This window comes from Medicago sativa, chromosome 6 (assembly GCF_051527215.1).
Source record: "Medicago sativa cultivar Bolivia chromosome 6, Bolivia_mono, whole genome shotgun sequence".
NCBI classification, from domain to species: Eukaryota; Viridiplantae; Streptophyta; class Magnoliopsida; order Fabales; family Fabaceae; genus Medicago; species Medicago sativa.
Window position 1 is genome coordinate 93,463,505 of NC_140754.1, and position 16,340 is coordinate 93,479,844.

Sequence of the window (16,340 nt, forward strand, 5' to 3'; positions counted from 1 at the left end):
TGTACTATGCTCTTTGTTCACGAGCAATCTTCTATTCTTAAGTTTCCTAGGGGATCCAAGTATCCATGATTTTCAGGACTTATCTGCAATATAACAACTTTTAATCATTAAGGTTTCACTTTGCACCCTACAAATGCAAAAGAAATCCACTTCTGTTACTTTGTATGAAGTACTATTGCAAAATATGTTTCCTAGTATGTGTGTCACACACACATACAAAGCCACGAACACTGTCAAAGAAAAGCACAATACTAGTATTGTCAATCCCAGTTGGTTCGTTCAAGTTCCGCTACACAACAGTGCTTTATTGCCGCTATAGCCGCTATTTAACATTTTATACCACCGTATATAGTAGAACGGCAGCAATTAGTTCAAGTTCTGCTACACAGCAATGCTATATTGCCGCTTATAGCCGCTATTTGACAACATTTTATACTTCATAGCGTATAATAGAACGGCAGATATTCGTTCATATGTCATTCAAGCACACAAAAGTTTGTTCAAATTTATGTCATTTTACAATATCAATAAAGTTATAAACTACTCATCCTATTATTATTCTCATACTCAACTATTTTTATTATGTTGTTATTTTTTTTTTTATCATCCTCACATTTTTTTCCCAATACCATTTGCATTTACTTTTTCATTTCCCCCTTTTGAGTGTAAAAATTTATTAAAAGTCTTGGTTCATGTGAATTTGTTATGATGACATATTTTGAGATTATTTTTTGAAGGAATATACTATATTTTGAGATAGCGACAGTGTTATTGATACCTCTCGATAAATTTAAACTAAACAAAATTTGATTTTTTCTTTTAAAAGTCTATTTCTTAAAGGTCTTATTATAAAATTTATTTTAGGCTCTTAGACATGTCAGGCACTCTCATAAACTCGAAAAACTGATGTTGCTCTTTTTGAAAAGGTGCATGCTCTTTTTAAGAAGGTGCACCCTCTTATGTTTGAAAGATAAATAAATTAACAACACCCTAGTTATGAGATTTGGACATATTGTCCGTTGAGGGAAATCAATCCCTTAAATTTAGTGATGGTTAGAAGTTGTATCTTTTAAGTTTGTAAAGGAGGAAGAAGTGCGATTAAAAAGCAAAAGATAATAAAGTTGAAGGAGAAATGTGAGGAAAAGAAAGATAGAAAAAATACACGTGTTTTTATCTTTTTAAAATTAAAGAACCTTATTCCATTATTTGAGACGGTGATGCATTATTTTTTTTCAACAATTTAACATAGGGTCCCACAATTGATGAAGTTTTATAGCAAGACCTTTAACAAATAGACTTATGAAAAAAATTGTGTTTTTGTCTCTATAAATATTCAGAAATTTTGTTTGTCCATATAAAATAAAATTGCATTATTTAGTCTCGTAAAATTTTCCATTTGCATTTTTAGACTGGTAAAAAATTTCGATAAACATTTTTAGGCCCCGTAGATGTTTTCGTTAGCATTTTTGGTCTCTAGAAATACTAAAGAAAAATGTTACATGAATTAAAAAATGTGATTTTATTTTATAGGAACTAAACAAAATTTTGAATATTTAAAAGGATAAAAAACATATTTAACCATTTTTTTTCTTCATAAGTCTATTTCTTAAAGGTCTTACTATAAAATTTATTTTAGCCTTTTAGACATGCTAGGCTGACCTTCAAAAAGAGAGATATACTCTCATGTCATTCATGAATCAATGTTTCTCCTTCTCTTTTTAAAAAGGCACAAACTCTTACGTTTGAAATCTGAATAAATGAACAACATCCTAGTTGTGAGATTTGGGCTTATTGTCAATTGAGGAAAATCAATCCCTTAAATTTAGTGATGGTTAGAAGTTGTATCTCTTAAGTTTGTGAAGGAGAGAGAAGTGCAATTAAAAAGAAAACATAATAAAGTTGAAGGAGAAGTGTAAGCAAAAAGAAAGATATAAAGAATACGGGTTTATCTCCTTAAAATTGAAGAATCTCTTTCCATCATTTGTGACGGCGATGCATTTTTTTCAACAATTTAACATAGGGTCCTAGAAATCATGTAGTTTTATAGTAAGACCTTTAAGAAATAAACTTATAAAAAAGTTTAAATATATTTTTTATCTCTATAAATATTCAAAATTTTGTTTTAGTTTGTACAAAATCAAATCGCACTATTTAGTCCATGTAAAATTTTCCGTCATATTTTTAGGACACATAAAATTTTCAATCAATATGTTTAGGTCTAGTAAATTTTTTATCAACATTTTTAGTCTATGTAAAAATTTTCGTCGACATTTTTGGTCCCCGTAAATGCTAAAGGAAAATGTTACGGGGACTAAACATTCGTCGTATTTTTTTATCCCTAGAAATACTAAAAGAAAATTTTAAGACTAAACAATGTGATTTTATTTTGTATATATTAAACGAAATTTTGAATATTATAGAAATAAAAAACATATTTAACCCTTTTTCTATAAGTTTATCTCTTAAAGGTCTTACCATATAAATTATTTTAGGCTTTTAGGGCATGCCATGCTGACCTTCAAAAAGAAAGAATACTCTCATATCCTCCGTGAACCAATGTTGCTCTTTTTTGAAAACGTGCAAACTCTTATGTTTGGAAGATGAATATATGAACAACACTCTGGACTTGTTGTCAATTGAGGAAAATCAATCCCTTAAAATTAATGACGGTTAGAAGTTGTACCTTTTATTTTAAGTGTGTAAATGATAGAGAATTTTTGATTAAAAATCGAAGATAATAAAAGTTGAGGAGTAAATGTTAGAAAAAAGACAGGTGTTTTTATTTCCATAAAATTGAAGAATCATTTTTCGTTATTTGAGACGGGGGGTGCATATTTTTCAATAATACATTATAGTGTCCCATAAATGATGTGGAGTCCACAATGTAAATTTTATGCTCGCTTTCGTCCATGTATATAAGATCCTCTTGCCAAAATCACTTTAATTAAGAAAAGTTTCGATATTTATATTGCAAAGCTTGTTTCGTAATCATCCTTGTTGTTTTTACAATTTTATCTCCTTTGAGAGAGAGAGAGAGAGAGAGAGAGAGTTAATTTATGTTTTCAACATGCTACTTATTGCCGATTGAAGAAAAAAGATGTATATGTAAATATGGGATATGTAGGTAAAATTTGGATGACATGTGAGTATGTTCGCATATTATATGCTATTAATTTAGATGTGAGTACCGTTATTTATTCAATCCATTACGTTTTTAACTGATGTTGAATATGTAATTGTATTGTATTTGATCCATTCTAAAAGAGTAGCAAATATTGTATTTGATCCATTCTAAAAAAGAGTAGCAATAGGTCTCGCATTAACAACAATAAATATTATGTTTAATACTATGTTTGTAATGCAGCGCTTGCAATTCTTAGCAAAGGTGTAGAGCCAATTCTCAAGTTTATAAACAAAATCACACTACATCTTTTGATCGATGTGGGTCTAATTTTAGTGGCTCTTTCTTTGCTTGGTATAGTATATGTATGCCTAACGCAATGCTAAGTGGTATGGTCTTTTTGTGGAAGACAAATGTCAGCTAATAGTTCAATCCTAGTATTGATCACTATAAATATTTGGCTAGGACAATTTTATCTTCCCCTCTAATATGTTAAAACCTACACCTACCCTTCAAGGTCACTAATATAAGCAAAAATTTGATTTTTGGGAGATCCGTTCATTCATTAAAATGATGTATGTAGTCTATAATAAAGACTACATACATCATTTAATGAATGAATCTAAAAATCAAAATTTCGCTTTTTAAATATTAGCCGACCGGAGTAGGCCGTATCTATTATATCCGACTGGTCTTTGCTCCATTATGCTTTTAAAGGAACTATAAGTATTATTGATGTAATTAATTAAACAATAAAAACAACAAATTTATTGCACTATAGATTACCTTTGAAAAGTAAAAATAAATAAAAATACATGATGACAAAGATGGTCAATCTATAATCTATCTTTTTTGAAATGTTTACAAAAAGTAAATTACAACTAAATATATAAGGGAATTATTTATTTTTTCATTATCACTCTTCGGTAGTTTTGACCAATTTTTTTTTTCTTCATAAGTTTTGACTATATCTTTTACTAAAAGCTTTGGTCACATTTATGATTTAACTCTTAGCTTTTTAAGGCAATTTATTATTTAAATCTAAGCATGTTTGTTTGGTTCTCCGTCCGCGTTTCTTAAAAATCATGGCAGAAAACCACAACCAAGTGGAAGCTAAACATTGTAGCGTGTAGAAATCACATCAAAAATCGAGATAGGCGTGCGTTTGTGTGGTGGAAACGTAAACCAAACACACACTAAGTGTCCATTTGATATTTCAGGTGTATTGGTTGAGTTTTTCATAAACCATAGTTATGCTTTAAACGGTTTGACAACCATTGCCCTGGTTTGTTGCAGTAGGCTATATAATTTGAGTTGAAATAGCTGCATATCATTCAAATTTAGTAATTTATTCTGCTTTTAAAATCTAAAACCAAAAAAGCTCAGAGGAAATGAATTTGAACTACATAAATCTAAAAACCAAGCAAAAAAAAATTCAACTTTAGAAAGAATATTTTCTGTTTTATCTGTGGCTATGGCCAACAAAAGCTGAAGCTTGTATGCAATGGACTGGTTGGATGATTTCCTACTAAATAGATCTACTGAATTCAAATGGAATATTTTCTAAAGCAGCTATTATGATTTTCGCCATAGAATGAATCTTATAAACAACTTGTCTCTCAAGTTCAGCTGAGCTGCAAAAGCTAAAACAGCCCCAGTCTGTCATTTGGTTTGCAATTGTACATGCAAAGAAAAGATAACAATCTTTTGACCTTTGTTCGGTTGAACATCTGTATTGGGAAAATTTGCTTCGTGAACCTCACCCATATAATGGACCAGTGCTTTTGGATTAGGACTCTCCAGGCTACCGGGCTTAAGTCATAACTTGATATGATGCTTTATGTTGAGTCAGTTGGCTATTACAAAAAGAAGCTACTTACATGCTAAATGTCAAGGTATACCACCGAATCTTGACCTCATATGAGTGAATGCTCGTTAAAAGGGAAACGACTAAGCAACGAGTCGTGCCGATAGAATGAAAGCTCAATGCTGGTACTTAAGCAAAGCAAGGAAGCCTCTCCATTCTAGTGGATTAGTTTTTTTAGGATCAACGATCCTAAAAAGGCATCTGTTTATCCTAAAAGTAATTCCAAACTCACAATAACACAGTCCATAAGTAAACTCTGAAAGTTTGTTAGGATCAACGATCACTGCCAAATAAATTACAAATAACAGAAATTGTTTCTAGCTAATATTTACAATTAATTCCCAAATCTATCACACACACACACACACAAAACCAGTTTTGGTTCAATATATCCAAACAGAAATTGAGGCTAAAAATCACTTTTTTTTCTTGAATGTATCAAACATAATCAATTCCCTCAAAACCAAGCATACACTCATTGTTTCAAGCTAAAAGCTAATATTTCTAACTTCTGCTTGTGATCAATTCTCAAAATTTATTACACGTATACACACACAAAAGCAATTTTGATACAAATTATCCAAACAAAAATTGGATAAAAATCACTTTTTTTGTATCGCATCCAAACATAAACAACTTTACATTCAACTTTTCACATAAACAAAAATTGATTAAAATTGAAGAATCTCTTTCCATTATTTGTGACGTGGTTTTATTTAGAATTTTGTTTTAGTTTATACAAAATCAAATCGCACTATTTGAAGTTAATGTAAAATTTCTCTCATGTCAACATTTTTAGGACACGTAAAATTTTCGATCAATATTTTTAGGCCTAGTAAAAAGAATTTATCAACATTTTTTTTGGTCTAAGTAAAATTTTTTTCATCAACATTTTTGGTCCCTAGAAATGCTAAAGAGGAAAAATGTTACTGTGGGGACTAAACATTCATCGGGATTTTTGATCCCCTAGAAATGTTAAAAAAAAATGTTACAAGTGACTAAACAATGTGATTTTATTTTGTAGGAGTACTAAACGAAATTCTAAATATTTACATAAGGATAAAAAATATATTTAAGCCTTTTTTTTATAAGTCTATTTCTTACTATATAAATTATTTTAGGCTTTTGCCAGGCATGCCATGCTGACCTTCAAAAAAGAGAGAATACTCTCATATCCTCCATGAACCAATGTTGCTCTTTTTGAAAAAGTGCAAACTCTATTGTTTGGAAGATGAATAAATGAACAACACTCTAGTTCTGAGATTTGGACTTTATCAATTGAGGAGAATCGATCCCTTAAAATTAATGACAGTTAGAAGTTGTATTTTTTAAGTGTGTAAATGATAGGAGAAGTTTGTTTAAAAATCAAAAGATATTTCATCCGTTTTAAAATACAAGTCACAATTTTGTAATGTGAACTATTCACATGACTTACTTTAACCATATTTTTTAACTAATATATAAATACAAATATTAACATACGCAAGATGTTGTTTCGATTTCCGTCTCGATAAATATATTCAAAATATTAAATTGTTATATTTTTTTACTTTAGCATAATTAAAGTATATTAATCTTGGTCAAAGCTTGTAGCATTGACATGTGTGAAGTAGGTTATTTGCGACATGTATTTTTGAAACGGATGGAGTAACTAAAAGCTTGAAGGGGAAATGTGAGGCAAAAAGAAAATAGAAAAAAGACAGGTGCTTTGTATTTCGATAAAATTGAAGAGAATCACCTTTCGCTATTTGAGACGGGGATGCATGTTTTTCTTCAATAATCTATTATAGTGTCCCATAAATGATGTGGAGTCCACAATCTAGAATTTTTACTTACCTCCGTCCCTATATATAAGACCATTTTACCAAAATCACGCGGGGAATTCAAGAAAAGTTTCGATATTTCGTATTTAAAGCATTGTTTGCATAATCACTATTTGCTTTCCACAATTTTATCATTTAAGAGAGAGAGAGAGAGAGAGAGAGAGAGAGAGAGAGAGAGAGAGAGAGAGAGAGAGAGAGAGAGAGAGAGAGAGAGAGTTAGTTAGTTTATAAGTTTTCAACATGCACTTTATTTATTGTTGGTTGAAGAAAAAGATGTATAATAAATAGGGATATGTAGGTAAAAAAAATACTAAATGTAGTTGAAAATAGTAAAGAGGTCTTATAAAAAGCGACAAAAAAATTCTCAAAAGGTCTTATAATTAAGGGAATGAGATATAGTAATTTGGATGATGTGAATTTGTTTGCATATTCATCATTTACATTTTTAGGCCCGATTACGTTAAAATTCTCAAAAAGGTCTTATAATTAGGGAATGAGATAGTAATTTGGATGATGTGAATTTGTTTGCATATTCATCATTTACATTTGCCTTTAGCGATGTTGAATATGTGATTGTATTTGATTAATAACTCTATCAATTTGCGTTTATATGCTATTAATTTAGATGTAAGTTAGGTTGTGCTATTAATTTAGATGTAAAGTTAGGTTGTTTTATTCAATACTTTATGTTTTTAACGATGTTGAATATGATAATCTAATTAACGACTGTTGATGTTGTGAATATGAAGCTAATCTAAAAGAATAATACAGATAGGGCAGCATTAACAACACAATAATATGTTTTATGCAGGCATTATCTGGTCAATTCCGAGCACATTAAACACTTTCAAGTTTATAAACAAAATCACACTACATCTTTCTAATCGATGTGGGTCTAACTTTTAGTGGCTCTTTCTTTGCTCAGAGTAGTATATGTATGTCTAACACAATGCTTAAGTGGTATGGTCTTTTTGTGGAAGACAAATGTCATCTAATAGTTCAATCCCTAGTGATCACTATAAATATTTGGCTAGGACAATTTTATCTTCCCCTCTAATATGTTAAAACCTCATCTATTATATCCAACTGGTCCCATGCTCCATTATGCATCTAAAGGAACTATAAGATTTTAATATAATTAATTAATTAAACAATAAAAACAAATTTATCAGTATAAATTACCTTTCAAAAGTAAAAATAAATAAAAATACATGATAACAAAGATGGTCAATCTATAATATATCTTTTTTGAAATGTTTACAAAAGGCAAATTACTAATTACATATATAAGAAATTATTTATTTTTTTCTATTATCATTCTTTGCAGTAGTTTTGACCCAAATTGTTTTTCCATAAAGTTTTGACTATACTCTTTTACTAAAAAGTTCATTGGTCACATTTATGATTTAACTCTTGTTTTTTTAGGCAATTTATTAGGATTTGTAACTCTAAAAGCATGTGTTTGGTTTTCCGTCCAAAGTGTTTCTTAAAATCACGGTAGAAAACCACAACCAAGTGGAAGCTACACTTTGTAGCGTGTAGAAATCACATCAAAAATTGAGATAGACACACATCTGTGTCATGTGTAGTGGAAACGTAAACCAAACATACGTTAAGTGTCTATTTTGATTGCATGACGCAGTTTTTCATGCGTCTCAGTTCAAAATCACGACAACTTTTCCACACACTCCGACCAACACACTTTGTAGAAATTTGATTTCTTGAAATCTAAGTTCAGATTTTGCATGGAGTGATTATTTAACATAAAAATATAATGTTCCAATGAGATCCCAATCTAACCAATTGTTGAAGAAAAAAAATAATAATTATCCTAGATAAAGACAACAATGCTGGAAAATACAATCCAAGAATTAAAGATAATATTGAATAATCCTTTTTATTATATAGCTTGCCACAAAGTTGAGACCAGATGCATATAAATATAAAGAAAGAATAACCATAAGCAAGATACTCAACATAGAGAATTGCTTGGTTCAGTGAAAATAGTGTGAAAGCATCATGAGCAATCTCCCTATTCTTAAGCTTCTTAGGAGATCCAAACTATCCATAATTTTCAGGACTTACGTATCTGCAATATCACAACATATAATCATTAAAGGTTTCACTTTGCACCCCAAGAATAAGAAAAACAAATGCAAAAGAAATTCAATTTTTTGCTGAAGTACTATTGCAAAATATACGTTTTCCTAAAAATACATTCATAAAGCCCTTGAAAATCCAATTCCATTATGAGCACGGTCAAAGAAATACGAGTTTCCAGAAAAGTACGGTAGCACCAGTGTTGTCAATCGTAGATAGGGGAAAAAGTATTATTCAAATTACGCTACACGAACACGACAGTGTGTTATATGGTTGCTATAGCCGTCTTCTTGACAATTGACAACATTTTATACTGAATAGCAGTAAGATCATGGAACAACAGAGATTTGTTCAAATTTGGCTACAATGCTATAGAGCTACATTCAGGAACCGTTATTTAACACCACTGACAGAAGCACATGGCTCAAACACATATTTCATAAAGTAGGGTAAGAAATGTTATGAAATGACGTGGACAAAAGAAAAGAAATACCCGCTGTCGAAACAGGAAGTCAACCCAGATCACGACAGCACAATTTGGTTTGAAAAATTGTGTCTTGCGAATGATTTCTGCAACTTGCTTAACAGGGATTAACTTGAAGCTTTCAACTTCACCATCTTGTTATTTTAAATGTAAACAAGTTACTACAAAGGTTAGATCACGAGGCACTGCTACTGGAAAGGAGACGAGGAGAATAAAAATTGGAAGAATGAGTTTAAAAGGCACACCTTCGTTTTTCGGCACAAAGCTTTCTGGAAGCTTCAAATCATAGCAGAATAGAACATCCCTTTTGTATCTATCCCCGCTCGATGTCCATATATGAAACAGCACCAACAGGTTTAGCTCTGCAAAGAACACCAATGAAGAGACATTGTAACAGTGGATTTTTCATCTTCAGCAAATGGTTGGATATTTATGGTATATTGAATAAGCAAACATATTTTGTTGAGCATAGCCACAAAAGAAGTTCAGTTAGCTCTATGATCTACTGACACATGTACACCGACACGCCGACTATTGGTATCTGAAAAGTTAATTTTGAGAAAATTGAAATAGTTGAATGTAATCACATGTGTCGGTGGCGTGTCAGACAGATGACATGTCTATAATCTAAAGTGTCGGTGCTACATAGGCTCAGCTTGTTCATCTCAGGAAGAAAAAATCAAATTTTGTGCACTAAAGGAGAAGGGATGAAGGGTAGTGCCAGTTCCGAACTTACTTAATAGAGATGGACCTGGGGATTCCCTGCTTCCTCTTCACATTCCTACAACATTTTCCTTCTGGATACAATCAATTCCATGCGGCTGCAAACAGGAAAGCAATTAATCCTCAAACTCCGGATGATAATAACATATTACCCCTTAAAGAAAACACTTTAATGAACTTCAAACTGTTCCAATCCGTTGACTTATTAATTTCATCCTTTCAGCAGTTACACATAATATCAGCACGGTTCAAAGCAAGTTCTGAAACAAGAGTCTTAGAAAGAAATGTTTAACATGTCAAGAAGGTGAGTTTTATTGAACTTTATAATGCAAACAGATACAGATGAGGACTACAAACCAGTCTCTCCTGCAACTAGATGATCAAGCATTCCAGGATATGTGGATTTCGTGTGACTTCTCTTAAACGCTATCCATAGGTGCTTCTGCCCATCTATCTCAACATAAGGCCAATTCTCATATATGGACTCCAATAAGCCTATGCTTCTAAAGAGAATAAAAGAGATTAAAGGATGGACTCTACTGTAACCGATAAGAGCTTTAGGATACAATCTGGATTTATCAATTAGAAAGTCTGTTGTAAAAACGAATAGAGGTGCAAAGTTATCAAATAATCCTTCAAAAATAGAAGACATGTAATGAGAGGTAATTGGGATTAATTGCAGTTTTCCAGAATCTGCTAATAAAGAGTAGAAATAATAACAGTCTGAACTTATATAGCTGCTAAAAAAAAGGTCTGAACTTGGATAGCATTGCTAAACTTGGACAGAGATAACGGTAGAACAGCTTCAGAGTATATGATTTCAAATGTCTGCAGTACATACTATAAATTTAGTGTTGGTAATTAAGTACTCAGCGTATTCTTTCTTGGTACCCTTTATGCCAAAATAAGGAGCTGCAGCACGTTCTACGAATGAAAAGAAAACGGGTTTGTTAAATGAGGACTTCACAGGGTATAGCTGGTAAAACACAGACAAGAAATGTAGGTTAGGTAAGTGTTAGAAAATCATTCAATGAAAGAGAATGATGGAATTCTAACATATTCTAAACTCATCATAACTAATACCTCATTCCGTATACCTGGAGATATGCTCCTCTCCCAAATGCCTCGATTACATAGCTGTCAAGCGCGCTGGTTCTTTCTTCAGCTGTCTTCAGCAATGGATGCAATGAAACACAGTGACCAAAGGGGCTTCCATCATTGGGAAAAACAAACACGTCGTTAAAGCCTCTCAAATGCTCAACAAAACCTGAACAATTTCAAAAGTTTAACCAAAGAAATATTCATGTATAACAAAACATGATATGACATAAGCATCTTACAAGAAAAATGAAGAAATGGAGTAAATTTTACCTATTGTGAATGAATCCAACAACATTGCCCTCAATGACAAAATGGAACAAATTCAGATTGTTTGTCCTACAAGCAATTCCAAAATCAATAACACAATCTATTTACAAGGAAAATTAACTTTACACCTGTAGGCTTCTCTGAGCAGTTCAATTTGTATATATATATACCAAAAATCTTTGGTGAAAAGTAAGAATACAAAGAAACAGTTACATTTATGAAATTGAGCATTTTTCAAAATACTTAAAAGTCATGGCTTCAATTGTCCAAAAATCTGATTAGAGAGTTAATTCTAAATTTGATTCAAAATGGTTAATGCGAATGATGATAAGGGTACAATTCTTTTTTGAAAAAGACAATTTTATTAAGATCAGCAACCTCAAGCACAAGGCGTGCACGGGAAAGATCAAGCAACAAAGATACAGACAACCCGCAAAGTTACAAGACTTGCAAAAAAAGAGTTCACAAACGTGCCAAAAGATAGCAACATGCACCATCCTAAACAAAACCAATTTCCCCCAACATCAAAATATTAACACTAAGCCATCAAATGATAATAAATAACTCCTATGAGCTAAGCGAAAAAACAGCTAGGCACAGAGATAAACATGCCAAAAAAAAAATGCTCTTAGCTCGCATCCTTTACAATCTGGAACTTCCTTCACTGCTGCCAACCCTTCTCAATAAACTTACGCTGCCCATCAAGCAAAAAAAAGAGTAACCATGCGCAAGGAAAAAAGCAAATACCCCGTCCAATCAATTAAATCCAATCTTAGCGCCTAAACAAAGGATCAAACTGCTATCTGTCAAGAGAACCGAGACAAATCTTGCATCAGAAACACTGCAACACTGCCGACAAGAAAACTATACGATGTAACACACAATTGCCAAAGGAAACAGAATGAGAGAGCGAAAGAACCCAGCTCCAAACCCACCCACGACACTCTCACCATTAGAAGCAGTCCGACTCAAACCGGAACTACATGAAGAAGCACAACTAACAGCACCAAAACTACACAGGACACAGAACTAGCTACAACCCAAGACAGACAAAAACAGTAAAATACAACTCTGCAAAACATAGACATTGAAGTCTTTTTAAGAAAAGATAAATGCATTTTCTAGCTTTCCAAACAACCCACACATTGGAGTACCAAATAACAGCCATTTTCTCTCTAAATTTTCTACTACCATTCACAAGATATTTAAACTGCATAAATGCTCAGAGCCCCCAATTTGAAGGACAGTCGCTACACCGAGGAGCCATTTTAACGATCAAATCCACACCACTCGAGAAAAATGGGGCAATAAACTAAGATATTATTAAGACACTCTCGGGATTACCACACCCACCTACACAAAAAGATGACTATCCTTAGTCGAGAGTCTATTTTGAAACGCTCTCCATTCTAGAACCTTCGTTTTCAATGTAACCATAGAGCTTCAAATGTTCCGAAGCCCAATCCACCACCTCACTGCCATCCCCACTCATACACAGAATACACGTATTTTGACTAGTGAGTAATTCGGGTTGCTCTTTACTTCCCTCAAACTCAACTATCGTTTAAATCTTCAGGCTTAGAACTGCATTCCCTAAAACTACGCCATGACGAACTTCTACCAAAAGTCTTCTCCCTCATTTAAACAATCTCTCTTCTCCAACTCCACTACACTACCTTGGACTCACTGTCCGTTTCACCAATCATGTTGGCTACCGGGGAAATGTCTTTAGTCTAGCGACAAATCAAAAAATCTGCTAAATTGTTTCATGAAAGGTTCCCCCTCTGACAACGGATCCCATCAAAAAAACTAGAATCCATACCATTGCCTAACTTCCTTATGAAATTAAATACGAGTATCTTCTATATAATTAGATTTAGACTTGAATTTTTACAGCAATTAAACAGTTATGTTTACAAATTTGTTCAATCATAAAAAGAATTTGCTAAGCTCAGAAGAATTAGACGTGCAATCCCCTTCGGAAGCTTTAGGGAAAGTAATTGATATTTCAGGCATATTGGTTTGAGTTTTTCATAAACCATAGTTATGTTTTACCGACGACTCGACAACGTTTGCCCTGGTTCATTGCAACAGCCTATATAAATTGAGTTGAAATAGTTGTATGTCATTCAAATTTAAATAATTAACGCGCTTTTAAAATCTAAACCCAAATGCTGGACATGAACTTGAACTACATAAATCTATGAAAAGAGCTACTTATATGCTAAATTAAGGTATACCACTGAATACTGATAGATGAGTGAAGCCGTTAAAAGGGAAATAACTAGCATCAGGCCAAAGTGCCGATAGAATGAAAAGCTCAATGTGCTACTTAAGTCATGAGCCTCTCCATCTAATGTCCTAGTTTTTTTGGGTTGGACTTTCCTCGTGAGCTTAACTCATGTAAGGCAATCTACTATGTGTAACTGCCATATTTCACGTTTCTTGGAGATAAGTGCGGCACATTATTTCACCTAACCTTACAGTTAATAACTTAAAAATCATCAATAGAAAGCAAATTGTTTGTCCTAAAAGCAATTCCAGACTCAATAACACAATCTATGAGTGAGACTCAAGTTTGCTTGGATCAATGATCATTACCCAACAAATTACAATAACCAAGAAAGTAGCTTAATTGCACTTCTTAGATCTACCTATTTTATCAGTGATCATTGTTGTGAGTTTAATAATATATGGGGGACTAAAAGTGCAATTTAGCTTAAACACAAAAACAAAAAAGTTGATCCTTCACTTCCAAAAATTAAGAGACCCAAATTTCAAAACTAATGAAATACCAATTGATTATAAAGATTAATACTTTATTGAAAAAAGAAGTGGTTATGCGAAAATTCACAATTGGGTATCTACAATTGAATATAATTTACCATTCTCAGTCCAATAAAGAAAAGGGCACAATACTAAAGATAAGAACTTTGCATATACACTCTAAATTCATATTATCCAAAAGTTTGGATTCCAAACATACAAACCCATAAAAATCACTTTTTTCGTAAATGTATCCAAAGATACCACTTTATCTTCAAATCAATTCGGTCAAAATCAATTTTTATTACCTTGCAGAACCAAACGCATACAAAAGCTAATATTTCAAGCTTCTAGTAGTAATTCTGATTCAAACTATTCCAACATAAATTGATAAAAAATAATTTCTATTCGTGAATGTATGAATGTATCCAAACATGCAATGTCATACATCACTTTAATTCAACTCAATTTCAACCAAAATCAACTTTATAAAATCAATTCAGTGAAAATCAATAACATTTGTCACCGCAAACCAAACACACAAAAGAGAGGTAAGTAAGGTAATGAACTCACAGAATCCACAATTACAAAGTTGAACTTTGTTATGTTTCATTCAGTCATTGTTTCTAGCTAATATTTCAATTAATTCCCAAATTTATTACTACACACACACAAAACCAAATTTCTGGTTCAATATATCCAAACAGAAATTGATAAAAATAACTTTTTTTTCTTGAATGTATCAATCATAATCAATTCCCTTAAAAACCAAGCATACACTCATTGTTTCCATCTAAAAAAGCTAATATTTCTGAAAGCTTCTGTGATCAATTCTTAAAATCAATTTTGATACAAATTATCCAAACAAAAATTGATAAAAATCACTTTTTTTTGTATCAATATCCAAACATAAACAACTTTACATTCAAATCAATTCGGTCAAAACCAATTTTTGTCAATGCAGGAGACCAAATATAGACACAAAAGAGAGGTAATTAAGGTAAGAACTCACAGAACCACGGTTGCAAAGTTGGACTTTATGGAAGTAACCTTGTAGATAAGAACAAGGATCATCATGTTCTACACCAACTTCAGATTGAGAAACATGAAAAACTTCATCCCATGTGAGTGTGCACGTGCTGCCACTGGTGGTTGAAGAAGAAAAAGAGGGAAGAGTGTGGTTGTTGATGGAAGATGATGGAGAGAAAGTGTGAGAGGGTTTGAAGGATAAGAGTGAAGAAGAAGAAGAGAAAGGGGTTTGTAAACAGGACAAGGTAGTGGTGAAGTTGCATGTGATTTTCATCATTTTGGTTAAGATATGTTGTTTTGTGAGCATAGACATTTTTTTTCAATTCATGATGACAGTATCTATGTCTTATGATTCATAGAAGAACAGAATCTCTAGTTTCAAATATTCATGTTGTAATTACACCTTAATATGTCAAAAAATAATTTTCCCTTAAAAAAATGTCAAAAAATAATTTAGGAATTTTCAATCTTTGTTACATACAGTGTCACAAAAAATAAAAAACTCTTTATTATATATTTTACTAAATGATATTTAAGAAAAATAGACATTTTTTATAATTAATTTTTTTAATCGAAAAATGATTTCAATTATGATAACAAACAAACACCAAATATTTTCTTTTTAGAGGGGAAAATATTTTCTGTTTTTCGAAGTCTAATTTTTTTGAGAAATTCTGTGTTTTTTTAAGAATATTTTTAGGGTTGAAGATAGTTGACGGGAGAGAAAATAAAGATGAAGTTTTGATTAAATTATCGAAGGTCGGCCCTAGGCATAGAGTATGTCACGGGTGCGACGACCTAGGGAACTCTCACTATGCCACGGTAGGGTTAAAAAAAATGCGTGGGGGAATGTATATAGAAATATTTGGATTGTGAGTGCAAGTGTATAACGCAAAGTTCATCGAAAGGTCCCAAACATTGACATGATTGAAGAGGTGACACAGAGGATGTTAATGTTTTTGGTACGATTTGCTATATATAACCCCGAATAGCACAAAGATTTCTATACATATCCTCCCTATAAAAAATATAAAAAAAATTTGGTTTGTTCTTTATAAT

At 32.1% G+C, this 16,340-nt stretch overlaps 1 pseudogene across 1 annotated transcript; it reads right to left on the reverse strand.

Moving 5' to 3' along the window:
* Window positions 1-9,240: 9,240 nt before the first annotated feature.
* Window positions 9,241-15,660, reverse strand: LOC146918333 (nudix hydrolase 20, chloroplastic-like; annotated as a pseudogene). The gene is made up of 9 exons (XR_015016699.1): window positions 15,265-15,660; window positions 11,488-11,555; window positions 11,202-11,382; window positions 10,993-11,094; window positions 10,459-10,602; window positions 10,132-10,216; window positions 9,641-9,757; window positions 9,405-9,529; window positions 9,241-9,288 (listed from the first exon to the last, which is right to left on the reverse strand). The product of XR_015016699.1 is annotated as a nudix hydrolase 20, chloroplastic-like (transcript).
* Window positions 15,661-16,340: the final 680 nt, after the last annotated feature.